This window comes from Theropithecus gelada, chromosome 12 (genome assembly GCF_003255815.1).
Source record: "Theropithecus gelada isolate Dixy chromosome 12, Tgel_1.0, whole genome shotgun sequence".
NCBI lineage: Eukaryota > Metazoa > Chordata > Mammalia > Primates > Cercopithecidae > Theropithecus > Theropithecus gelada.
This window is the reverse complement of record NC_037680.1, coordinates 116,303,459-116,330,904: the sequence shown is the minus strand read 5'-3', so window position 1 is coordinate 116,330,904 and position 27,446 is coordinate 116,303,459. Positions and strand designations below refer to the sequence as shown.

Genomic DNA, 27,446 nt, shown 5'->3' with positions numbered 1-27,446 from the left:
AAAAAGACAGAAGAGCTGGTGAGACACTGGGGCAGGGTGGCAGGTGTCCAGGCCGGGCGGGTAGCCTCTTACCTGAGAGAGGCAGAGAACAGTGAGGTCAGACGAGAAGGCCTGTGCTCCAGGTGTGGCCTAGGAGTCTCCAAATGGAGCACTGCCTCACAGTGAGGCAGCGTGGGGAAAAGGATGGGAAATGGGCGTGAATCAGAGGCCTGTGCATTCGTGCCTGGCTGCTTAAAATGCTCTGGGTCTCAGCATGCCCGCTTTAAAAATGGAGGAAGCATGTGGAAATGTAGAAAGCAAGTGAACGATTAATACTGAATTCCGGGAACGGCTGTGCCAGGAAGGAAGCCAATCTGGGAAGGGGCAGCAGGGGGAGGCGACTCTTTAAAAAGTTGGCCAAGGGCCAGTCGTGGTGGCTTATGCCTGTAATCCCAGCCCTTTGGGACACAGAGGCGGGCAGATCATAAGGTCAGGAATTTGAGACCAGCCTGGTCAATACGGTGAAACGCCATCTCCACTAAAAACACAAAAATTAGCCAGGCATGGTGGCGGGCACCTGTAATCCCAGCTACTTGGGAGGCTGAGGCAGGAGAATCTCTTGAACCTGGGAGGTGGAACTTGCAGTGAGCCAAGATCGCATCACTGCACTCCAGCCTGGCTACAGAGTGAGACTCAGTCTCAAAAAAAGGTGGCCAGGGAAAGCCTATGAGAAGGGGAGTTCAGGCCAAGCCTGAGTGGAGCGTGCAGGACCGTGGACAGGGGCGGGGAGTGTGAGAGAGGCTGTGTTTAAAGGGCTCCCTCAGGGACACAGGTTTGAAGAGGCACTCGGAAAGCAGGTGCTGTCAGTGCCTGGAAAGGATGCTCTGTGTGTGCTGGTGGCAGATCTGACGCCCTCCTCCTGGGAATGGCAGGGCTCCTCCAGCAGCTGAAGGTACCCGTCACCCGGGCCTGTGGGGATGATGTGTTGGCCTCAGCAGGGGCCCTGGGCAGCCCGGCCTTCCCTTGAGATGTGCCTGAGCATGCAGCAGTGATGGCGGCCCTGGGCCCTGGACGGCCTGGAGACAATGTGGCAAGGCCAGGCCCACGCAGTTTTAAGAATTCAGAGCCCTTCACATTCATTCAGAAAATTGTTGACAATTGTTTGCAACGTTCACTTAACATTTATCTGCCTCCATCTCCTTGACTGGAAAATGGGGAGCTCGTGTTTGGACAGTCAAGGATGGACATGGCAGGAGAATGGGTAGCCAGGGTGTGTAACGCAGACGCGCCAAAGACGTCTGAAGCCAAGGTTGACGTCCCTCCGGTAGAAGTGTCCCCGGGGGTCCATGGACATATGCCTTATTTTGGGAGTTCTTGGGAGTGCAAAAGGGGCTAAAACATAGCAATGCACTCAAAAGAACCATTGTAACATGTATTTTTGTGTGTCATTGATTTTGGAATTTTGAGTGATGTGTGTGCGACTGCGTCTGTGTGTCTGAGATGGAATTTGCCCCGGTTTTCGGGTCATTTCCAGAAATGACATTCGTGGATGTCTGTCATCACTCTAGACAAGGGCGCTGATGACAACAGGACAGAAACACGTGGCCACGCTGGAATACCTTTTCCTGTGAGCACCGCCAAGAACCAAGACGCAAAAGCAAAGCGTTCCCCAGGCACTAAACTCCCGCATGTGACTGGGAAGCTGGGCCCTGAAGACCCTCCCTGGAAGCCCACTCTTTCCGCTCCGTGCACAAAGTTAACACATCTGCTTACCTGCTCTCCTGAAGCAGGTCAGACACAGCTCAAAGGGAGGAGTAAGGCTTTTTACAGCAGCAACATTTGGAAGCTGCTGCTAGGATTAAAAAAAAAAAAAAAAGAGTACAAGGAAACAAAACATGGAAAATGCAAGGCCCCTGACTGTCCTCGAACGCGGGACACTTTAGGGTTGGGGCAGCTGCGGATTCCCGTGTGCGTGCTGTGATGGGACAGACCTGCAGCCATCATCCATGAAGGCGTGTCATACAGGAACTTGCTGTTGGTGTCCTCGTGAAAGGAGGTACAAAGGCACAACACAAAAGGCAAAGCGTTCACACTCACTCTGCTCTCCTGAGCTCCTCCTCTCTGGCCCCTTAATTTTATAGAAAGGCCAGGCTCAGCGCAGACCAAAGCTACGTTGCTCGTTGGTCGGCAGAGCCTCATGCAGCTCTGTCTAGCTCAGTATTTCTCTCTGTGGAAAAACGAGGCGGAGGAGCACTGGAGTGTCCCAGGTGGGGCAGGAGGACGATTGTTCCTCCTTGCGGGCAGTGCCCATGAACCCCCTCCCTAAGCCGGGCGTGTTCTAGTTGCAGGGTGGTGTAGGGATGAAAGCCAAGATTAGACCATTGGAACAGAAGAGTTTGAACGCCTGGAACCCACGGCAGCACGGGGCAGGGAGAAGGTGCCTCTTCTGTGACATGGAAATTCCTCTCTGCTTAAGGAGAATGTCCATTAATAGTTCACTTCTGACCAGATTATGGTATCACTGCCAGCAGATCTGAGAAAAGCCTCTGCGTTTCCAAATTCTAAAGCCATTTCACTTTTTCCTAACATCAGAAATTCCTTGATTCCTGTTCAAAGCGGCGATGGATGCCAACTCCGCTTAGCTGAAGGCTCTGAGCAGACTCCTCTGGCCCTATTTACAACCTCACGGGCATTTCCCCTCGAGGTTCCTACCTGGACCCCCACAGAGGTAAGCCCTGCTCTCTGCTCAGAGGCTCTTGGACGAGCTCTAAGGGGGCCTCTTGGGCTCAGAGGGGAGCTGAGAGAAGCAGCCCCTGTCCTGGCCAGGCTGGAACTGTGCTTTCATTGCTTCTGAGCCCAGCGCAGCTCCTGGGACTTGGGGAGCTGAGGAAGCGCAGACCCACCCTCTACTGAGAAGCTCCTGTCTTTGTTGACAAGAGGGAGGGTCAGGAGGGGACTGGAGTCCTTCTCCTAAACGGCACTGAGCTGAGGGTATCTTCCTGGGACACAGACTGAGCCTACAGTCACCTTTTTAGTGCCTGAAGGGGGGCTTCTATCATGAACCCACTAATTGCCGGACTTTGGAATTCATTATGCGTTTGCATGAGGCTTTGTGGGATCTTTCTAGGTGCGTGGTTGCCTGGATGGTTGCAGCTCCCTGAGAGATTAGTAAGAGCGTCCCATTCGTACAGGAGTACGCCTGTAGTCCAAGCTACTCTGGAGACTGAGGCAGGAGGATCACTTGTGCCTGGGAAGTTGAGGCTGCAGTAAGCTGTGATTGCACTGCTACAGTCTAGCCTGGACAACAGGGGGAGATTTTGTCTAAAAAAATAAGTGTGAAGGGCAGATTGTGAAGGAGACTTCCCCACGCTGTGGCTTGGTGCCTTCTCAAACAGCCCTGATTAACACCTAATGAGCTGGGATCTCATTACAACCCTTAAGTTAAAACATGTTTGCTCTATCCCCGTTTTATATAGTCACAGGGGATGCTGACTCCAGGTGATCTGATGTGCACTGAGGGAAAAGTCTCCCAGACGGAAATGGCTTTTGTTGGTTTCCTGCAGGATCACTGGGCCAGGGCCAAACACAAGACACTGACAAGTCAAGTGCCGCTGCCCCAGAGGAAACCATCCACAGGATGGCAGGGCACGCCAGGCAGCGGCGAGAGATGGCAGGTGCGACTGTCTCAGGGGAGGGAAGGGCGGGAGCCTAGTCACTGCCCAGCCACTCCCACCACTTGCCTTCGGCCAAGTCAGTCGCCAAGGCCAGCCCGGACTCTGGGGAGGGAGCAGCGCCCAAACAGGGAGGAGGGAAGTGGTGGGCACCTTTTGAGACTCTACACAGACCCAAGACGGAAACACAGGCACGAGGTTGGAACGCAAGTCCCTGGGCTCCAGGACACAGAGTGGGTCTTGGGTGGGGGAGCAGAGTTGGCTTTAAAGGAAGGAAGAAGCTACCATGGATGGGTGCAGAACAGGAGGGGCCCTCAGAGAACGTCCAGGGTCCATGGGCTCCAGGATTCCTGGGAGTCTGTGGTGGTGTCTCGGCTGGTTCCCTGGGGTAGCAAGAGGGTTACAGGGTACTTTGTATCCTGACTTACTTACTTCTGTACTTATCTATTATTCTAATGACAAGATAAGATGATGCTTATTATAAAAATTCAAAGATTCCTTTTCCCTTAAAATGGAAAAACGAAAATCATAAACTTCAAACAGGAAAACTGTAAAAAGGAGCTACGCCAAGGAAGTAACATGGTCAGGAGTAAGTGTCCTTAAACCTCCTGCCATTGCACCCAGCATGCATGGGGCAGGCTGGACGGACAGGCGGACTGGCATCAGGGAAGGGGCTCTTCAGACACATGACAAGGATTGAGTCTATTTTTCAGAGAAACGTTTTGAGCCAAATGGCTTGGCATGTGGAGAAAGAACACAGTTTGAATCTCATGTCTTTAAAACTCAGTAAATTCAGATCCATCAAAGAATTAAATATTAAAAACTAAAATGTGAATGTTCTAGAATCAAATGATGCTGAAAAGACTTGGAGTTACTGAAGGAGGCCTTTTTTTTTGTATGTTCCCAACTTCAGAAATCATATTGAAAAATACTGATAAGTATGACTATATAAAGATGTAAAATAGCTGGGAAAAAAAGAAAACGCCTACAGCCAGGATGAAAATCAAATTTAAAAACTGGGAAGGTGTTTTTCACACACGTGATTGACAAGGTCTATTATGCAAAGGATATTTACAAATAAATTGGGAAAAAATCCCAATAGAAAGAAATGGCAAGAGGCTATGCACAGGCATACAAAAAAGAAAGAAAAACACCCAAGAATTACAGAAAGGGAATACAAATATAACAATAAGAGTTTTAAACATTAGTTATTGGCTTGAGAAATATTAAAGATTAAAGAAATCTGTGCTGGTGACAGTCTTCTTGTGTGCTTAGTAGCAGCTTACATTAGAACCATCTAAAACACAGTTCAGAAACCAGCACCGTAATGCGTGATGGCTGCAGCTTCTGCCTGAGTCATTATTGGTTGTAAAGGCGATAATTGCACAAGGTTAAACAAGGGATGCACGAAGATGTTCGTAGGAAGTGGTTTATTAAACAAAGGGAGAAAGAAAAACACGACCTCTCTAAATGCTCATTCATGGAGACTGGCTACATAAGCTCTGATAAATACACTGAAAGATCACACACTAATTAAAAGCAATGATGTACATGTCTGCTTGTTGATAGTGAACTATTTCTATAACATATTGTTGATAGAAGAAAGCTGATTTCAGAATAAAGTGTACATGTCTACAGGGTAAACTTGCATTTAGATGGACAAGCATCCCTTTCCTCTCCCAGAAGTGCCATCGCCCTGGAACGTGCTTGGGAAAGAAAGAGGGGAGCTCTCGTGTTCTTGCCCAGTTTGTCCACGTGAGCGCTGCACCCAGAGCTGCCTGCCCCCTGCCCCACCTTGCTGCGGGTCCAGCACTGGTGGGAAGCACTTCGCTCTCCCAGTTCCAATTTGATAGATGGAGGAACCCCGAGCCAGGGCAGCCGCAGCCATTTCTAGGTGGTTGAGCTTGAGTGGATTTCTACTTTCTGTTTTACGGATTGTGTAATTTTTCCCCCATGTGTAACTTCAAAAACAAAGAATAACTTTTCAAAGATAGGTGCGGAGTGGTGTGTGGAGAGCCGAACATTCCTGCACCTGACAGTGTGTTTGAAGAAGTCCAGGGCATTTATCAAAGCACGGCGGGATTTGAGAAGAGCGCCTAGCTGCTGTGAGCTGCCAGCCCTGGGGTCCTGACGATCCTTCCGTTTGCCTCGTGTACTCTGGCTTTCAAAGCCGCTCTCCTCCATGATCGCCTGGGGGAGCTTCAGAGGCGCCTGGAGGGAAATGCATGCATACAGGGGCCTCTCTCGGCATTCCTCGGAAAGTCCAGCAGTGCCTCCGGGAGGTGTGGACACTGGGCCTGGGTGCTGGCCTGGGGGCCCTGGTCTCAGGGACACCCAGCCTGGAGGCGGCGTGAGGGGAGGATGCCTTTCCGAGTCCCTTCCAGGAGCACCTTCCATCTCGCAGCAGTGGGGGCGTTTCACCCTGGCTTTATTCCGTTGGCCCTCTCATCCTTTCCCTGCTGCTTAGACAAGGATCAAGGATGGGCCAGCGGGATGTAAAGGTAGCTGGACCCACCCCTGACCCTTGCAGTGCCCCTGGGCGGGGCAGGTGCATGTCCCTATCCAGGACTGGTGGGAGGATGAGCACCAGCCAGGGCTGAACACTGAGTCCACCTCCCTCCAGAACACAGCCTGTGGCTTGGGCAGGGCAGTGGCCTCTCTGCTGCACGTGCCCCACTTCGCCCCATGTGCCCCTGCTCTGTCCATGTGCCCCACGCTGTGTGACTTTGCTTTGATGTTGTTCAAGTGGCCCATGGAGAGGTTGTAGCAAAAGTTGGCCGTGCAGTGCGGTCTCCCAGAAGCCCCTTGTGTCTGGCTCTCTGCATCCTCCAGGGCCTGTGTCTCCAGATTTGCCCATTTTCACCCTCCCCTCTGAGGGAGTGAGGTCTGATGATCCCTGGTAACTCTCTGTAGGTAGTTTGGACCCAACATCTCTCTGGATCCAGTAAAGAAACCAAAGATGAGACCCACCATGGAGACTTCTCAGAAGTTCCCCAGAGAACAGATGAGAGAGAACTTCCTAACTGCCCGCTCTGCAGGATTGGTTCAACCCCAGCTCACTGGGCTCCTCTTCCTTGCCTGCTGCTCACTGAGTAGGTGGGACCAGCGAGGGCTCAGAGACCAGAAGCAGGTCCCCTGGGCCGGGGCTGCAGGGAGCCGGGCAGTACTGTCGGTTTCTTATTAGCAAGTTTCCCCTTCCCTCATCAGGCAGAAGAGCAGGTGGTAATAAAATAAAGGACTGCTGAGTGCTCTCGGGGAGCTCTGTGCAGGGGGAAGTTGGCGTCAAAGGCAAAAAGGCAACCACGAAGCTCATGGCAAAGTTAACACCACGTGCTACGAGGGTGGTGCTGCAGCCGGTGAGAGGCGCAAACACATAACACCTGCTCTGGCTGATCCGGAAGGCTCGGGTATGTCATGATGTATTTTGCTTTTTAGTGTGTGTCATGGCACATCTCAGGACCCGAGTTCACTGTGCCAAAGGGAAAAATAAAGCTGGAAGCTTTGTCATGCGAGAAACTACCTTCCATCTTTTTTTTTTTTTTTTTTTCTGAGGCGGAGTCTTGCTCTGTCACCAGGCTGAAGGGCGGTGGCTCACTGACCTCTGCCTCCCAGGTTCAAGCAATTGCCTCCTGAGCAGCTGGGATTACAGGCGCCCGACACCATGCCTGGCTAATTTTTTTGTATTTTTAGTAGAGACGGGGTTTCACCATCTTGGCCAGGCTGGTCTTGAACTCCTGACGTCGTGATCCACTCGCCTTGGCCTCCCAAAGTGCTGGGATTACAGGCGTGAGCCACTGCACCCGGCCTCTCTTGTTCTTAAGCAGAGAGCTTGGAGAGGAGGCCAGGGGTCTGCACAGTGGCTCTGCTGTGCTTCCTGTGTCTCACGGAAAGTGCTAATTTTAAAATGCCGGACAAATGCATCACTCGTTCCTCTACCTGCTCCTCTTCACGTGTGACGTGAGGGGCCAGTCACGTGACCATACCCTCCCGCTTTCCCTCGCTGCCCCCTTTTCCTCTTAAAATATGGAAACTCTTAAAATCCTCTTTGGAAAAAGCACAGATCACAGACTGTTCCTGTGGTTTTGTGTTCCTTTCTTCATGGTCACGTCCTTAACCTGGGCAAAATAAACCTCTGAGTGGATTGAGACCTGCCTCAGACACTTTCTGGTTTACACAGTCAGTGACAGCATACGAGCAGTTGAAGCTACTGATTTATTCTGAAAGGGGATTCTCCGTGTGGTGTAAGAGTGAGGTCCAGGAGATCCCCGGAGACCTGTTCTCCCTCGCTGAGCACCCCTGTAGGAGCTGGAGGCCCGAGCTTCCCACTGCCCCCTCGGCCTCAGGCGCACTGGGCTGGGGGATCTCAGGAGGACTGAGCCCCACAGACCGGACAGGCAGTGCCCACTACTTGTCGCTGGTTCAGGAAGCGCAGGCTCTGGGGAGCTTTGGGCAAATGACTGGGCGCCCCTGCTTCCATCCAGTCCTGCCATGACCTGCCTGCAAGGCTGGATGAGACCCGGTTCTTTCACTTTAAAACCGGGATGGAGCTGAAAGGAGCATCGTATCTTAGAGACTCTGAAAACTCAGCCCTTTGTTTTACAAGGAGGGAGACGCGATCAGACTGTGGAGGATGCGTGCCTGGCACTGGGGAGTCCGGCGGCCACAGGTCTGGCTCCTGGCCCAGGGCCTTCTGCTGCACGCTACTGCCCTGGGAGGGCCCTCAGCTCCCTCCGAGACAGTGAGGATGCCTAGGGGCCATAGCCCCTCACTCAGAGAGACCCAGAAAGCTCCCAGGGGGCCTGAAAAGTGTCTGCAAATACTGGGCTGCAAAGAGGCCTGGTCACACACATGGCCCGCTGTCAGAAGTGACCATTTGCCGGTGGGTGGTGTCCACCATGGTCTGACCGTCTCCAGAGACCCCGCCCCTCCGTCCTCTGCCCGTCAGCACCGTTGTGTCCAACGAGCCTGAGGCTGAGGCTGCTGTGGCTTGCCGGCCACATGTACTTGGGCAATGATTCTCACCACTGCACCTTGGTGCCCCCGCAGAGGTCTCTGGCCTCCCTGGAGTGAGTGGATGAGCTACAGGGACATTGGAGTTGCTGGCACGGAGCTGGGCCTCAGGGGCCTCTGTGGGTCGGCTGGAGCTGCACCAGGCATGTCCCTGGGAGCCTCCCTAGGCAGCATCTCAGAGGGCAGCACCTGCGTGGTGCATACTGCGGGCAGCGGGGCCCAGTTGGGGCCATCACACCCAGTGGCCGTGAGGAAGGGGCACGTTCGCTTAGACACACCTGTCCATACCTCAGCCATCCCCAGCACCTGAGGGACTTCACACACCTGGGATCTTTTCAAAACCCACCCCAGAGCCATGCGATTGCCCTTTGCAGCTTCCACACAGGTGCGTGGCCTCCTCGGCCAGCGCTAACCGGCAGTGAATTTGTCCCTCTCTTGGGAAGCATGACTCCAGCTTAGTTTTTTTCTATCTTTAGCATCTTCAACTTCTTTTCCCTTTATGTGACGAGGCCGTCCTTGTCCCCACTCCCTGCTGCACGCAGCGAGCCCTGTGTTCCCTTTGTCCTTTCAGAAGTGCGGGCTGCCATCTCCCGCACAGCAGCGGCTCCCTGCGGATTGTGGCGAAGGCTTTGTTCCAGGGGAATAATAAGGAAATGGAGATTCCAAAAACAAGGCACTGGCTCGTCAAGCCCTCGAGACGACCACATTGGTTCCTCCTGAATCTTGTTAAGAATTTGCAGTGACATGTTTTGGCTGCTGCTCGAGCACTGAAGGGGCCTCCCTGGTGGCCGTTGGCAACAGAGGTGGTGAACCGAGGAAAGGTGTGCTGTGATGCTAAAGGTGCCAGGATAAGGATGCTACATCGGAATTTAAAACCCCGTCAAATTCAGTTAAGACATTGAGTACTCAAGTGAGAATAGCAAATGTGAGGCCCTAGGGAGGCTAGTGAGAGCTACACTCCTGTATGTGGGGCCTCCTGGGAGTCAGACTCAGAAGTGAGCACAAGTCAGAGATCAGGCAGGGCTTCGTGGAGGAGGTGTCACTGGAGGGGCCTGTGAGGGTAAGAAGGAGCTCACCAGGCAGCCGCAATGGGGGCAGAGGAACATTGCGGGTAAAGAAGGGAGGATGAGAGAAGATACAGCCGGTTCCTCACACATGGTGTCCCTGGAGCCTCGGCAAGTGTGACGATGACACAGGCATGTAGGGGACAGCAGGGATGGAGCAGCAAGGGTGTGGGGTTCACATCCAGGGATCTTCTATTCGGTCAGCAGGACCTGGAACACAACTTTAAATCTACGGAATCCATTATTTGTTTCTAACACTAAGAGCGTTTCAGGCAGGGGAGGATGGAAGGGTGGGGGCTCAGGGTGATGATTAAAGAGACTTTATCTTTATTTTTTATTTATATATATATATTTTTTGAGACACAGATTTGCTCTGTTGCCCTGGCTGGAGTGCAGTGGCACGAGCTCAGCTCACTACAAACTCTGTCTTCCGGGTTCAAGCAATTCTCATGCCTTAGCCTCCCGAGTAGCTGGGATTATAGGCGCCCGCCACCACACCCAGCTAATATTTTTGTTTGTATTTTTAGTAGAGACGGGGTTTCACCATGTTGGCCAGGCTGGATTCAAACTCCTGACCTCAGGTGATCACCTACCTCGGCCTCCCAAAGTGCTGGGATTACAGGCGTGGCCACCGTGACCAACCAGAGAAGTTACCTTAACATTCATGTGTTTAAAGCAAAGACGGGAACCTGAGCTGGCAACAGGCTCATAGCAGCTCTTCCGCATAGCTGCTCACTATTTACGATACTCAGTATTTTTAACCTTCTTGAGATGAGAGTGTGCAACGTGTGTACACATCATTTCACGGTTTCCCGGGCCTCGGCGTGACCTTTGTTGATAATAGACTCACGGCTTGCTTCAGCTCCGAGGCTTCTCCCTCCTGCCTGACTGTGGCTGGGATTTGTTCCCTTCCCTCTGACGCTGTCTTCGCAGGGACCATTCCTGTGCTCCATGCCCAATCTTTCTTGCCCCTCGTCTTCTCCATCGTGGGGCGTTTTCATTTTGCTCTTTGTCCTTCCCCTCTACATCTCACGACGGTGCCTGGGGTTTGTCCTCTCCGTCCCCAGCAGGTTTCTGCAGCAGCGCGAGGTCTTGAAGCCGAGTTCACAGCTTCACTCAGGTGGAACTTCCTCCCCCTGCTGTCCCCAGCGCCTGGCCCAGCCTGCGTGTTCCTTCCTGCTACTCCTCAGCCAATTCCATTTTCATCCTAGTCTGTCACTTAGTTATCTCTCTCTCCATCTCTTTTCACAGAGTTTCCTGAGTCTTGTTGAGAACACAGAACAGATGCTTTCTAAAAATTGCCATTTATCCCACGGTGAACAGTGACTCTATACCATTCACATTCATGAATATATAGAGACACAGACGTGTGCACACGAGTGGATACCACGAGCTCCCTCCCTGCAATCCGGAGCTCTGTGCAGGCTGTAGAACGAGTTGTGCTGGAAGAGAAACCATTTTCCCAGGCAGAGCAGGTGGGCTCCCCGGCTCCTCGCACCGTCCACCTGGCTGAATGAGGGCCTTCCCTGCAGCTCACCTGCGGAGTCCAAAGTCTGGGGTCTGGCCCCCCACTAAAAGGACCAACCCAACCCCAGGCAGAATTTCAGCCCCTACCCCTCAGTCATCTCACAATTAAGAACGGAACTTACTTCCAGATAACTTGAAAGTTTATCATTATTCTCTTGCCAGAAAGGGTGAGTCACCAAATACTAGCAGCCTGGGTTGCTGGGCCCAAGGGATCTTCCAGGGCAGCCCCTCCCTTCCGCCAGCTGTGCCTTCCCAGATGAGGTCTCCCCCTGGCCACCTTCACGTGCCACCCAGCCCCGAGGTGGGACAGAGGATGGTTCCAGAGTGGTGTAGACATGAACACGTTTCCATGGCCCGGAAAGTGGCAGACGCACGGCAGAGTGGGGGCTGTGCCTAGGGGGTCTCACTCCCAAGAATCCAGCCCAAAGGCTGAGAGGTGCCAGTGGGGACCTGGATGCATTCCAGTTCAGTGACCACACCGTGGGAGGTAGAAATCCCTGTGGCGGAGCACTGACCCACAGTCCTGGCTCCCAAGGCCCCTCCTCGAGTACCTCACTGGGGAGGTGGTGATGGTTGGTGGGCAGAGAGAGGGTCCAGCAAAATACAAGCACCTCCCTTCATGCTTCTCCAGGTCATTTTCACAGGGCAGGAGGGAGTGGAATAAATGATTTAGGGTATTTTAGTGCCCATTTTACAGCACCATTAATGCCCCATTGGCATATGAACTGGTTGCAGAACCAGGAGCCCCGCCATGAGGAGACTGGCATCAGGGAGGGAGTATGGTTTTGCTCATTCTCCTCTTCAATGAGTCTGGCTAGAGTTGGGTGCAGGTGGCAGTTGACTGGGCGTGAAATTGTGTCTGGAATTGGTTCCTTCCAGTGGGTTCTTGGTCTCACTGACTTCAAGAATGAAGCCACAGACCTTTGCGGGGAGTGTTACAGCTCTTAAAGGTGGTGCGGACCCAAAGACAGAGCAGTAGCAAGATTTATTGCCAAGAGGAGAGAACAGACGTTCCATAACATGCAATAACATCTCACAGCGCTACCGCTGCTGGCTGGCGTGGCCAGCTTTTATTCCCTAATTTGTCCCCACCCACGTCCTGCTGATTGGTCCATTTTACAGAGCACTAATTGGTACATTTTACAGAGTGCTGATTGGTGCATTTACAATCCTTTAGCTAGACAGAAAAGTTCTCCAAGTTCCCCCAACCCAGAAGCCCAGCTGGCTTCACCTCTCAAGATGTCTTAACCAGGATAGAGAAAAATGCAGAAGCAACTGAACAATTTACTCCTCAGATGTATTCAGCTGAAGAGTTTGTCCCTGGATATTTGTACTAAAACATAGTAAAACCAAAAGCCAACACATGATTTTAGTTAACAAATGGTTCAATAAAGAATTCGTTGAAGAATCTGACTTGCAATGGAAGAACTGTTCAGTGGATCCATTTTCTAAATACTTGCCTGGGCTTGGTTCTTCTGAGCTTAGCTCACTTTGGGGATGGAGGAAGGAGAAGGATGTGGCCTTCGTGTTCTAGATTAAGAGGTTGGTGCTCAGGGAGGTGGGCGCTTTCTGGGCTTCTGGCTAGTGAGTACCTGAGCTGAGGCTGAACCCACACCTCTAGTGAGTGGGGGGAGGAGGCTGGGATTCGGATTGATGTATAGGAGCAGCGTTCCAGTATGGATTCTAATTCTAGACATGGAGTATATGTTTTGCTTCCTACTCCTCTCAAAGATGAGGGCTTCTCTGCCAACTTCAGTGCTTGGCTTAGTATCCCTAATGGCTGGGATGCTATCGTGATCATTTGGAGACTCCATGAAATCTTCCCTCTTCGGCAAAAGATATGAATCATCACTGTGTCTTCCTGGACTTCTGAGGTGTTGGGGAACCTGTGAAGAAGGGGGGCCCATTTTCCTAATGAGAAAAAAGATGAATGAAATGAGGACTTTGATGATCTAAGACAGCACCAGCAAACGCATGGCTCACCATGTAGAGTTAGTACAGAAGTTAACTGTTTACTCAGGAAACTTCAGGAAAGAAAAAAGAGAAAATGAGGCCAAGCAATAGTCAATTCAAAGACAGAAGTCTTCAACGTGCTTATTTATTCTTGGTATATTTTCAACTTCTTATCATGTAGAATTTTAAACATATAAAGAACATGTAGAATGCTACAGTATATTTTCATGTACCTAACACCCAGCTTCAAGTACTGTTCTAAATCAATATGCATATTTTAAAATCTAAACTCTCTCAGCCTGGCCAACATGGTGAAACCCTGTCTCTATTAAAAGTACAAAAACTAGCCGGGTGAGGTGGTGGGTTTCTGTAATCCCAGCTACTCAGGAGGCTGAGGCAGAAGAATCATTTGAACCCTAGAGGCGGAGGGTGCACTGAGCCAATATTGTGCCATTGCACTCCAGCCTGGGTGACAGATAGAGACTCTCTCTCAAAAAATAAATACATACATACAGAAATTCCCTCATACTTCCCCTTTCCCCATATTTTTAAAGAAATAAACCCAAGACATTATAAAATATATTTTGTACATGTTTTTGCATGTATTTCTAAAAGGTAAAGGCTCATGTTTTTAGGCAAGATAATGGTATGTCTTTACTATTTTAGAAACCTTTAATATTATCAAATATCATCAGTGTTCAAGTTTTCAATGGCCTCATAAATGTCAATTTGTCCTTCTTACATTTTGTTTGTTTGAGTCAGAATCCAAATAAGGTTGACGCAGTGTGATTGGTGGATGTTTTAAAAGTCTCTTTCAATCTGTAGATTTCCCTCTTCTATAATTATTCTTTGAAATATATCTGCAAAAGGAACATTCCTGCATATTTCGTTTTGTGTAGTCATTGCTAGATTTCAAGATGAGAAGGAGAACAAAGAAAGAAGGCCTGGGTCCAGTGGAACTCTTGGGGTTCTGGATAAATCGGTTTCTTATGGCTCTTTTCCAAGTGGGGAGTGCAAAGGAGGATTTGGGACGTGTGCACTCTGCTCTGTCTTTGTTCTTGGTTAAAGCTCACATTTCAGCTCTCTGTGGCTGACTGTAGAATGGGTTGAAATAAATGCAAGTCTCAACCTTTCAGAACTGTCACAAAAGGACAAATTCTGCATGAAATCATTTGAAGAAGGTATTCCAAGTATTTGAAGAAATACCTCCAAGTATTTAAAGAAAGTAGAATGGGGTTTTCCAGGGGCTGGGGGAAGAGGGATGGGGAGGGAGTGTTTAATGGGGGCAGAGTTTCAGTTTGGGAAGATGGGAAGTTTCTGGAGACGATGGTGGTGATGGTTGCACACATTCAGAATGTATTTCATACCATGGAATTGTACACTTAAAATGATTATTGTGGAAAATTGTATATTATGTGTCTCTTACCATAATAGAAATTGAGATAAAAAAGAAACCGGGGTTGGAGTTGGGAAAGATACATTATTTACAAAGAAATAAACCTGACAGCTACTTCCTCAACAGAAAAAAATAGAAGTTAGGAGACAATTGAATGATGTCTTTCAAGTGCAAAAAAGAAAATAATTGCCAACTCAGAATTCTATGCCCAGTGAAAATATCTTCTAAACCTAAAGGTAAAGTAGATGTTTTCAAATAAAGTCTGAGAAAATTTGCAACTAAAACACAGAACTAAAGGTAATGTACAGGGGATTAGTTATTTATTTGTAATTAATTATTTTTTTTGAGACTGAGTCTCACTCTGTCGCCCAGGCTAGAGTGCAGTGGCATGATCTTGGCTCATTGCAACCTCTGCCTCCCAGGTTCAAGCTATTCTCCTGTCTCAGCCTCTCGAGTAGCTGGGATTACAGGCATGCACCACCATGCCCAGCTAACTTTTGTATTTTTAGTAGAGACGGGGTTTCGCCATGTTGGCCAGGCCGATCTTGAACTCCTGACTTCAAATGATCCACCCACCTCAGCCTCCCAACGTGCAGGGGATTACAGACATGAACTACTGTGCCCGACCAGTACAAGGGGACTCTTTCTGTAGAAGGAAGATGATCCCAGGTGGAATCTTTGAAATGAAAGAATAACAAGAAAAAAGGTAATTCTACTTGGGCCAATCTAAATGAATATTTAGTGTTTAGAACAACAAAAATCATGTCCTGTGAGATTCAAAATAAATGTAGAATTAAAAGACACAGCAACAGTAGTATAGAAGTAAATGGAGTCTAAGTATTCTTAGGGCCTTGCAGTATATTAAAATTATTTTGGAGTTTTATTTTTATTATATAAACTCATAAAATTTTACTGTATGTTTTATAAAATGTACATAATAAAATTAGATCTTATAAATTTGTATGTAAATGTATACTATATGAATACAAATATTTTATTTTATTTTATAAAATGTATTTCAGAATTTTATAAGTGAAGGATACATTTTGAAAATCTCTAAGCCTAAGATAAGCTCTAAAAGAAGAATAAAGAAATGTACGATTAAGGAGTTTATAGGAAGGAAAAAATTCACAAAAGAAAATTAATACTGTATAAGCCGAAGGAGAGAAAAAGATACAAACAACACTGAGGAAAAATGGAAAAACAATAAATTACCAGTAGTTTTAAAGGACAGAGAGCATCCTTGCCATCCACATAACCCATGACTCATCCCCGAGTATATAAGGACTCCTGGACATCAATGAGGAAATGTCAGAAAGCCGAATGGGAGACAAGCAAGAGACCTAACAGGCGGTGGATGAAGGAGGCCACACAGCCGGCCAGTGGACCTCGAGGTGCTCAGCCTGGCCAGTTGTCAGGGAAACACACATGAAGCCCACAGCATGGTGGAAAGGCTCAAAGACAGCAGCCTGTGCTGACCAGGGCCGGCCAGGTGTGGAGCAGCGGACCCTTCCGTGCTGGGGGAGCCTATGGCGGCACGGCTATGTTGGAGGCCAGTCAGGGCACTGCTAGGGCCTAGCATGTGTGCTCCCCATCTCAGGAATGACACCCAGCCAGAAGCCATGCACACATACCCAGACCTGGTCACAAGGACGAGACGTCTCTGAACAGCAGGACAAATGCATTGTGGCATCCAATTCAGTCCCAATCAGCAACAGCAATGAGCGCATTCACAGCATGCACACACTCCCAGGCATGACTCTTACAGGTGCGATGGTGAGCAAAAGATGTCAGGCCAGGAGAATGTATGCCACATCTTTCCATTCATGCAAACTTCCAATCTTCACATTCATACAAAGTTCAAATCTCCACATTCATAAACTTCATGCAAACTTCATGCAAACGTTAAATCTTCAAATTCATACAAATTTCATACAAACTTCAAATCTTCAAGTTCATACAAACCTCAAATCTTCAAATTCATACAAACTTCAAATCAGCGGGATGTGTACTGTGGGGAGAAGGGGCCAGGTGGAGGCTGGGGAGGGCTGCAGCCTCGGGAGGCCCGGGAATGCCGGTGATGCCCTGCCTGTTTGTCTGTAGGCGGTGAGACAGGTGCTGTGGAAATCCAGCATGCTGTACACTGGTGATTTGGCACTTTTCTGTAGGGAAGTTAAACTTCAATAAAAGAGTTTATTTAGAAAAATAAAAGAGGCCAGGCCCATTTTGGGGGTTATGGTTATGTAAGTGCAGATATTCCAGGAAACTCCTTATTAAAAGCATGGTCTAGAGAACAGACGATGTCATTCTGTCCCAGCACTGTGCGGGTATAAGGCAGCAATGCCAGGATAAAGCAGAGCCCAGCCTGGGGCGGGCAGGAGAGGGATGGGAGGATGCATATGTTGGCGGTGACCCTGCAGGGCCTGGGTGGGCCGAGGAGCAGCTGCAGACTCCCACTGCTCTCACGAAGGCCTGGCCAGGCATGCGCTGCGTGCTGGGGTGGGGGCAAACATGAACAGCACTGGCCCCTCCCTGTCCCTGAGGGCCCCCGCCAGTCACCCCGGGATGCCGGCAGTGCAGGGGCTTGACCTGCTGGGATGTACTCTGGCCATGTTAGGACCCCTGGCACGGGGCCTTGTTTGCTTGGACTTGAGAGTTAAGCTAACTTGATTTTTTTTTTTTTTTTAATTCACTAAACCTGTAGTCCATATGAGCCCACGAGGGTCAACTTGTGCACTGGGAGCCAGCCCAGGCCAGACATGGATGATGTGGACGACATGGATGATGTGGATGACGTGGATGATGTGGATGACGTGGACGGGGACATCTGCAGGCAGCGAGGCCCCGCTCCTGTGGGAAAGCAGCAGACACTGAGTGGAGCCAGGCACAAGGTCCCTGCTCTCAGACTCTCCTTTCAGACAAGGCACCTCCACCAGGCAGGAGCACCGGGGACACAGAGGGGTCCAGATGCTGCCCCTGTGCTTGTTTCCTGGGAGGACAGAAGGGGCTGGGAAGGAAGCGCATCCCCAACACCCGAGGACCGACTCCCGAGCTGTGTGCTGTGTGGGGCTTTCTTGGGTGAGGGACTGTTGCAGGGACAATTCTTTTCCTTCCACGCAGCAGCCCTGAGCCCTCTTGCGAGGGAGAGGAGGCAGGACTGAACCTGCTGCTGCGGGGGTGGGAAGGCGAGCTGCCGAGGCTCTGACTCCAGGAGCACGTGGGCACACTGAGAGGTCTGGGTGTGCAGTCGCTGGCCATGTCCCAGGGGCTCCAGTGACCCCCTTAGCACCCAATGACCTTGCTCCTCCTCCTCCTCTGTTTCGGGTGGTTGGACTCCTGGCCTCCTGGCCTCCTGGCTTCCTGGAGCCCCTAGCGCCACACGCTTTAATTCCACGGCAGTCCCATCGCTCACTCGTGCTCCCCACCTCGCCTGCCCGGGCTCCCTCTGCGTCCACACCCATCCCTGTCAACAGCATGGCAACCACCCATGCTGGGGGAACAGGCAAGTCCTGCGTCACCGGATTTTCCACAGTGCTTCAAAAACTGCCTGGAATTGGGAGTGTGGGTCTTGCTGGGTTTATGAACTCAGAATTGCATTTCTGAGAAGCACCTTAGGCTGATAATAGCGCTCCACCATGGAAACACTCCCGAGATCGCCGGCTGTGGCAGTTTTAATGCTGCAGTTTATAAAACTGTTTTTAATTAGGCAATGCTCCCTTCCTGTGCGGTATTATGCTTGGGTCCTAATCCACAATTAAGTGGCTAATCGTGGAAAATGCCTCTTGTTGCTCTCTGTAATACTTTAGTTCTGCTCTTTACAGGCCTTTTTATGTTTTATTTAAGAGAGAAAGAGGTATTATATAATACTGATGTAATAGAATGCAGTTGGAGTTCCAGTATGCAATAGAATAACTGAGGTATGCTTCTTGAAAAGACTGCTTCTCAGTTAAAACCTTCCCATTTTAGAAAAACAAGGAGGCTCAAATTACGCTACGTTGATATCTGTAGATTGCTCAGTATTGTCCAGGACCGTGGGAGTGCATGAGCGAGAATGGGGGGCTCTGGTTCCACTTCCTTGTTTTACAGGCGAGGAAACTGAGGCACAGAGACATTTCCTGCTCAAGGTTCATAGCTGTTCAGTCCAGGTCCTGATAGCTGCTCAGTCCCGGTCCTCATAGCTGTTCAGTCCCGGTCCTCATAGCTGTCAGTCCAGGTCCTCATAGCTGTCAGTCCAGGTCCTCAGAGCTGTCAGTCCAGATCCTCAGAGCTGTCAGTCCAGGTCCTCATAGCTGTCAGTCCAGGTCCTCATAGCTGTCAGTCCAGGCCCTCAGAGCTGTCACTCCAGGTCCTCAGAGCTGTCAGTCCAGATCCTCAGAGCTGTCAGTCCAGGTCCTCATAGCTGCTCAGTCCAGGTCCTCATAGCTGTCAGTCCAGGTCCTCATAGCTGCTCAGTCCGGGTCCTCATAGCTGCTCAGTCCAGGTCCTCATAGCTGTCAGTCCAGGTCCTCATAGCTGCTCAGTCCGGGTCCTCATAGCTGCTCAGTCCGGGTCCTCATAGCTGCTCAGTCCAGATCCTCATAGCTGCTCAGTCCAGGTCCTCAGAGCTGTCAGTCCAGGTCCTCATAGCTGCTCAGTCCAGGTCCTCATAGCTGTCAGTCCAGGTCCTCATAGCTGCTCAGTCCGGGTCCTCATAGCTGTCAGTCCAGGTCCTCATAGCTGTCAGTCCAGGTCCTCATAGCTGTCAGTCCAGGTCCTCAGAGCTGTCAGTCCAGATCCTCATAGCTGGTCAGTCCAGGTCCTCATAGCTGTCAGTCCAGGTCCTCATAGCTGTCAGTCCAGGTCCTCATAGCTGTCAGTCCAGGTCCTCATAGCTGTCAGTCCAGGTCCTCATAGCTGTCAGTCCAGGTCCTCATAGCTGTCAGTCCAGGTCCTCATAGCTGTCAGTCCAGGTCCTCATAGCTGTCAGTCCAGGTCCTCATAGCTGTCAGTCCAGGTCCTCAGAGCTGTCAGTCCAGGTCCTCATAGCTGCTCAGTCCAGGTCCTCAGAGCTGTCAGTCCAGATCCTCATAGCTGTCAGTCCAGGTCCTCAGAGCTGTCAGTCCAGGTCCTCATAGCTGCTCAGTCCAGGTCCTCATAGCTGTCAGTCCAGGTCCTCAGAGCTGTCAGTCCAGGTCCTCATAGCTGTCAGTCCAGGTCCTCAGAGCTGCTCAGTCCGGGTCCTCAGAGCTGTCAGTCCAGATCCTCATAGCTGCTCAGTCCAGGTCCTCATAGCTGTCAGTCCAGGTCCTCAGAACTGTCAGTCCAGGTCCTCAGATCCCTCATAGCTGCTCAGTCCAGGTCCTCATAGCTGTCAGTCCAGATCCTCACAGCTGTCAGTCCAGGTCCTCAGAGCTGTCAGTCCAGGTCCTCATAGCTGTCAGTCCAGGTCCTCATAGTTGCTCAGTCCAGGTCCTCAGAGCTGTCAGTCCAGGTCCTCATAGTTGCTCAGTCCAGGTCCTCATAGCTGTCAGTCCAGATCCTCATAGCTGTCAGTCCAGGTCCTCACAGCTGTCAGTCCAGGTCCTCACAGCTGTCAGTCCAGATCCTCAGAGCTGCTCAGTCCAGGTCCTCAGAACTGTCAGTCCAGGTCCTCACAGCTGTCAGTCCAGATCCTCAGAGCTGCTCAGTCCAGGTCCTCAGAGCTGCTCAGTCCAGGTCCTCATAGTTGCTCAGTCCAGGTCCTCATAGCTGTCAGTCCAGGTCCTCATAGCTGTCAGTCCAGGTCCTCATAGTTGCTCAGTCCAGGTCCTCAGAGCTGCTCAGTCCAGGTCCTCAGAGCTGCTCAGTCCAGGTCCTCAGAACTGTCAGTCCAGGTCCTCACAGCTGTCAGTCCAGATCCTCAGAGCTGCTCAGTCCAGGTCCTCATAGTTGCTCAGTCCAGGTCCTCAGAACTGTCAGTCCAGGTCCTCAGAGCTGTCAGTCCAGGTCCTCATAGCTGCTCAGTCCAGGTCCTCATAGCTGTCACTCCAGGTCCTCAGAGCTGTCAGTCCAGGTCCTCATAGCTGCTCAGTCCAGGTCCTCATAGCTGCTCAGTCCAGGTCCTCAGAGCTGTCAGTCCAGATCCTCATAGCTGCTCAGTCCAGATCCTCATAGCTGTCAGTCCAGGTCCTCATAGCTGTCAGTCCAGGTCCTCATAGTTGCTCAGTCCAGGTCCTCAGAACTGTCAGTCCAGGTCCTCAGAGCTGCTCAGTCCAGGTCCTCAGAACTGTCAGTCCAGGTCCTCACAGCTGTCAGTCCAGATCCTCAGAGCTGCTCAGTCCAGGTCCTCATAGTTGCTCAGTCCGGGTCCTCAGAACTGTCAGTCCAGGTCCTCATAGCTGTCAGTCCAGGTCCTCATAGCTGCTCAGTCCAGGACCTCATAGCTGTCAGTTCAGGTCCTCAGAGCTGCTCAGTCCAGGACCTCAGAACTGTCAGTCCAGATCCTCATAGCTGCTCAGTCCAGGTCCTCATAGATGTCAGTCCAGGTCCTCATAGCTGTCAGTCCAGGTCCTCAGAGCTGTCAGTCCAGGTCCTCATAGCTGTCACTCCAGGTCCTCAGAGCTGCTCAGTCCAGGTCCTCACAGCTGTCAGTCCAGGTCCTCACAGCTGTCAGTCCAGATCCTCAGAGCTGGTCAGTCCAGATCCTCATAGCTGTCAGTCCAGGTCCTCATAGCTGTCAGTCCAGGTCCTCAGAGCTGTCAGTCCAGGTCCTCAGAGCTGTCAGTCCAGATCCTCAGAGCTATCAGTCCAGGTCCTCATAGCTGTCAGTCCAGGTCCTCAGAGCTGTCAGTCCAGGTCCTCATAGCTGCTCAGTCCAGGTCCTCAGAGCTGTCAGTCCAGGTCCTCTGCCTCCAGTATGCAGAACGCTGCACGCGGGAGGAGGAAGCCTCCATCTGTGGCTCTCAGCTCCCTCTTCATCCATGAAGGGAGCAGTCGGCGAGTGTGAGTGGGTGTCCAGGCTGCCTCCTGGGGCTTCATGCTTTTTAAAAAATATCTACACTGTATCCTCCCCTACTATGCATGAGGAAACAGAATGATACTAGGTGGAATTATATGGTAGAGAATTCTTACTGAAGAGAAACCACAGAATTAACCATGAACACTCGCTGGCCCACAGTCTGTTCGAATTCTGCTTCAGCTCACACACTCTCCACACCATCCTGGGGATGACCCGAAACGCTGTCTTTCTCCCCTGGGGAGTGGGCTTTCAACAGAACCTACGAGCTGCCTGAGCCGTGCATCAGTCATCTCTGTGACAATGTGTGCCGAGTGCTGGTCGTGGGTAACAGCTTCGGAGTCCCCGTCTGTGGGTGGCTGGTGGAGCTTCAGCAGGAGTCAGTGGGGCCTGGAGGGCTCTGTGCCCAGGAGGAGGAGTGCCCACTGCTTCCCCGTCCCCTTCACATCTAGCAGTCCCTGAGCCCCTGACTGCCCTGGTCCAACTTCCATGAACTTCAGGTTTTACTAGTCTCCCTTTAGGATGTAAAGGGATGTTTGTAAAATAAGATGCTGGCAGGGTACTGGGTGCCAAGGAGCAGCAAAGACGGCAGGGCACAATCCCACCCTCAGGTCGTGCCATCAGCCTGGAGGGCACTGGTCTGCTCTTTGGAGCCTGTGTTTGAGAGACACGTTGTTAGATGCTTGCTCTGCATTCTCTTTCTCCCCTTCTCCAGGATATTCTTTTCTTTTATCATCGTTCTCTCCGGCATCCAGCTCACTTGAGGCCTGGCCAGACCCGCTGATTCCTTGGTTCTGCCTCTCAAAGTGAGGAAGTGGGTGTGGACACTGCTGAGTGAGCCTGGCCCCCACCTCCTGGACTTCCCAAGACACTGCCTCCTGGGAGGGACTTCAGAGGTCACCCTGTTCCACTCCTTCACTTTCCAGGCCAGGAAACGAGGCTCACAGCTTCCCGCCGCTCACAGGTAAAGTGAATTTCAGGCTGGGCCTGGTGGCTCTGCCCCCAGGCTCTGGGGCAGGGTGAGAAAGCGCTGCTCTGAGAATCAGAGCCTGGTGAGGGGCCCAGCCTCCCAATCCCAGACCTGCCATTCACACTGTGCCCCAGGGCCAGGGGCCTGCAGTGCGATTTTATATACTCCACTGTCCTTAATGTCTACAACTGTTGAAATTCCAAAAATACAACAATGACTTTCTCTTTTAGAAAAACATTGCCTTGTCGAAGACTTGGAAGCCCTAGAGAAATGTGGCCTGGTGCCAAGGGACAAAGACCACACAGAGGCCGGCTGTGGCACACCTAGGAGGTAATCGTGCTCTCCTGAGGCTGTCCTCATGCTGGACATCAAGTATTCCCTCCAGTGTCCGTGTACCTTGGCACTGAGGACACAGAGACCCAGCCCCAAGTGGTTTCAGCAGGAGCCCTGTGGGGTTAAATTCCCAACACGACTAATGAGGCAGGAGTAAGGTTAGGAGGCCATACTGACAGGTCCCCTGTCGGAAACCTCGCAGACTCTTCCCTGTACCTTCGTGCATCAGCACCTGACTCTTTTGCAAGGTAAGAGCTCCTGCAGGATACCAGCCGCCCGCCAGATGGTTACCTTTTCCTGATCCCTGGCTCGGGAAAGAGAACAAAAGCCCGTTTTCCCTGATGTAGCTTCCTCAGTCCCCGGCCAATCACCACCAAAAGCCCAAGAAGCTATTAGCTACAAGTTCTTGCCTTGTAGGGGGTGGCCAGGGACTTCTCCAAGGTCCCTCATATGCTAGGCTCAAGGTTTAGCTTAGAGTGACCTTTTCTTCATTTTAGTAGTAGAAACACATCCACATGTGGAGATTACATATGCTAATGGTACATGGGATATGTGTTAGATGACATAGATGCTGAGCACATGTGCCAACCGCAGGTCCACCTTTGCATACCTGACCACACCAGTGTTTTATGAATATTCGTACGCGGCTCTCACAAGGGAAATTCCTCTTAAGGCACTGGCTGCTGTCTCTCCCTTTGAGCGGTCCACCCTGCCTCTCAGAGTGTACCTTTGCTTTGCAATAAACTTCTTTGCTTACTCTTACTTTGAACTCGCTCTCAAATTCTTTTATGTGACGACCTCAAGAACCTGAACCAATCTACCGACAACACCAATCTATACAACACTTTTACGACCTGAAAATTCAAGCACAGCAACTAAATTAAAGCAGCTCGATGGCCTGGTCCCTGGCTTTGTGGTTATGTTAATGCTTAGATCTTAACTGATTTCCTTAGGCTATTTTTAACAACAGTGGCTCTGTTGATGTAGAGTAAGTACAAGCTAGCATAGCCAATGACTAGTCATGAGAGCGGTAAGTAATATCAAGGTGTTTTTCCTCTTCCCCAGTGCTCGAGATGTTTATTAGAAGGGGAAAGATGGGGTTGTTTGTTTTTTTCTTGTAAATTTGTTTGAGTTCTTTGTAGGTTCTGGATATTAGCCCTTTGTCAGATGAGTAGATTGCAAAAATTTTCTCCCATTCTGTAGGTTGCCTGTTCACTCTGATGGTAAGTTTCTTTTGCTGTGCAGAAGCTCTTTAGTTTAATTAGATCCCATTTGTCAATTTTAGCTTTTGCTGCCGTTGCTTTTGGTGTTTTAGACATGAAGTCTTTGCCCATGCCTATGTCCTGAATGGTACTACCTAGGTTTTCCTCTAGGATTTTTATGGTATTAGGTCTAACATTTAAGTCTCTAATCCATCTTGAATTAATTTTCGTATAAGGAGTAAGGAAAGGATCCAGTTTCAGCTTTCTACTTATGGCTAGCCAATTTTCCCAGCACCATTTATTAAATAGGGAATCCTTTCCCCATTTCTTATGAACAGACATTTCTCAAAAGAAGACATTCATACAGCCAACAGACATATGAAAAAATGCTCATCATCACTGGCCATCAGAGAAATGCAAATCAAAACCACAATGAGATACCATCTCACACCAGTTAGAATGGCGATCATTAAAAAGTCAGGAAACAACAGGTGCTGGAGAGGATGTGGAGAAATAGGAACACTTTTACACTGTTGGTGGGATTGTAAACTAGTTCAACCATTATGGAAAACAGTATGGCGATTCCTCAAGGATCTAGAACTAGATGTACCATATGACCCAGCCATCCCATTACTGGGTATATACCCAAAGGATTATAAATTATGCTGCTATAAAGACACATGCACACGTATGTTTATTGCAGCACTATTCACAATAGCAAAGACTTGGAATCAACCCAAATGTCCATCAGTGACAGATTGGATTAAGAAAATGTGGCACATATACACCATGGAATACTATGCAGCCATAAAAAAGGATGAGTTTGCGTCCTTTGTAGGGACATGGATGCAGCTGGAAACCATCATTCTTAGCAAACTATCACAAGAACAGAAAACCAAACACCGCATGTTCTCACTCATAGGTGGGAACTGAACAATGAGATCACTTGGACTCAGGAAGGGGAACATCACACACCGGGGCCTATCATGGGGAGGGGGGAGGGGGGAGGGATTGCATTGGGAGTTATACCTGATGTAAATGACGAGTTGATGGGTGCAGTAGACCAACATGGCACAAGTATACATATGTAACAAACCTGCACGTTATGCACATGTACCCTACAACTTAAAGTATAATAATAATAAATAAATTTAAAAAAAAAAAAAGGAAGGGGAAAGAGAAGGGAGAAAGGATAAGCACGTTTATGCTAAGAGGACCCATCCATCACTTTAATTCAAGTCAGAATTTAAAAATATCGCACTAAGTTCTTGTTTGTTGGATCCAGAGATCCGAGTTATTGGGCATTTCAATCCTGACATTTGCATCCAGACAGTTTGCAAAGGGTAAAGGTAGAAAATGCTGTAAACCCAATCAACTGCTGCTTGATATTCCAAGTAGGGTGAGTAACCTTTTCAAATAATAGAGGAACTTGCGAGTGATAAGATGAACTTTGATCTTCGGAATCACAGATTCTTGGTAATGCATCTCTTTACCTTTGACTTGCCTTCTTATAAATACCTTGAGGTGCTGGGTTCTGATAATAAAGAAACGTCTTGTAGAGCTTACAAACAAGATCCCATATGTCACTGTGATGCTTTCTGGCTACAACTACGGCAGCCTTCATGACACCCTGTCATCCTGCCTGGCCACACTGGCCTTTCTAATTGCAGAAACACTCCTGGAGACTGGAGTGGGTGCAATCCTGCATCCTGACCAGAGCTTTCCAAGAAGGGGTCTTATTCCAGCCTGCCGGTGTGCATGGGGCAGACCTGCCTCGGTCACCCCGACTTCATTTCTAATTGCTTTTTCTAACGACATGGTGCTGTGGCTGAGATGGACAGCCTCGCCATGGTGACACACATCAGCTCATCTACATCTGCCTCTGCCATTCCAGTGGCCTGTGGAGCTTTGGTTGCTGCGTCTCCAGGGACATGAGGCACAGTAACCACTGTTCAAACAGGACAGTCCTCAGCGTAAATAGGACACTAGAAATGATAAAGATACGCAATGTTTGAAATATGTATTTATTGACCAGCAAATTGATTACATTACATTACTGAATCCATAAAATAGCTCTATGAATAAATAAATTTCAAAAACAAAATTCCTGTGAAAAATAACGTATTTTTGTGTTCACCAAAGCAAGATAATCTTTATGTTGGATATCTGAACACTGAAAAAATAGCCAAGCAGATTATTATTGATATATATTCATATACTATACTTGAATCTGCTGCTTAGCCATTTCTTTTCTCATGAAATTCATAGTTTATCTCTCATCTTTTTAATCTCTTCATAAAATTACAATCTTCTTTAAATTTCTGCTTTATCATTAATAAGTTTAAAATTATAGACACTTTCAATGGACTCTTCTCTGCTGCTACAGTCTAATGTATGTTAGAAACAACATTCTCTTTAACTTTGCTGAGGTATCAAGTAAGTGCAGCATAATTTCTGCTAAATGGAGGATAATCTTAATTCTATTTCTCATATATAAGTGTGTAAATATTTCAGGCCAAATGTTTCCATAGATACTATCTTTATGCCTCCATTCAGAGTACATTTTTTTGGCAAAGATAAGATAAAACTTGTCAAATAAATTGTGTCTATTTATGGTTCTTTTGAATCTCTCACCATATTTAGATCATGCAAAACTGTAAGACTTCTCAATTTAATTCCATTCTGGTATAGAGTATAAATTTATCCAATTAAAAATAGGTGCTCCCTCGAAAGATTTTTCCCACAAATTGAGATATACTAAAGCAAAGCCATACAATTTCAAAATTAAACCTGATACATGGCTAGAGCTTTCACCAAGTTAATGTGTTCGATTTCTTCTTTGATTTTATTCCATTTACATTTAACGTAATTACCGATAAAGTCTATTTGCTTTCCATTTGTCCCACCTGTTTTGCTGTCTTCCTTTTTTTTAATTAATAAAGTGCTTTTTTAGTTATCAAATTGTGTTGAACATTTAAATACACATTTTTGTACTTTTCTTTTAGATGTTGCCTACAGATTGCAATAAGCATCATGGATTTATTAGACACACCTGGAAGTACCGCTTTTATCACACTCAGAGTAACACAAGTGTGGTGGCCATGGTGCTCTCAGGGTTCTCAGGGTGCTCAGAGAACGCACTGTCAGGAAAGTAGCTGGTGGATAAGTTCTAGCTGTGCACCTGCAGACACACTGTAGTGTCACGCCAAGCCTTCGGTCCCTCCCCAGGCTGTTCCCAGTCAATGATGGAGCACGGTAGGAGTGCAATACTAGCTCGTTCCTGACAACAGGGTTCCTACGACAGATAATCTTTGCCTGGGGCTCCCTTGCAGCCTGACTGAGACCACAGTCTGGGGCTCTTCCTGCCC

General features: G+C 49.3%; 1 long non-coding RNA gene across 1 annotated transcript in view; it reads right to left on the bottom strand.

The window, feature by feature from the left end:
- Positions 1–12,393: 12,393 nt before the first annotated feature.
- LOC112635798 overlaps positions 12,394–27,446 on the bottom strand; it is a 38,937-nt gene continuing 23,884 nt past the window's right edge. The window contains exon 3 of the long non-coding RNA XR_003122090.1: positions 12,394–13,162. This is a non-coding gene — a long non-coding RNA (uncharacterized LOC112635798). The remainder of the gene's footprint in view (positions 13,163–27,446) is intronic.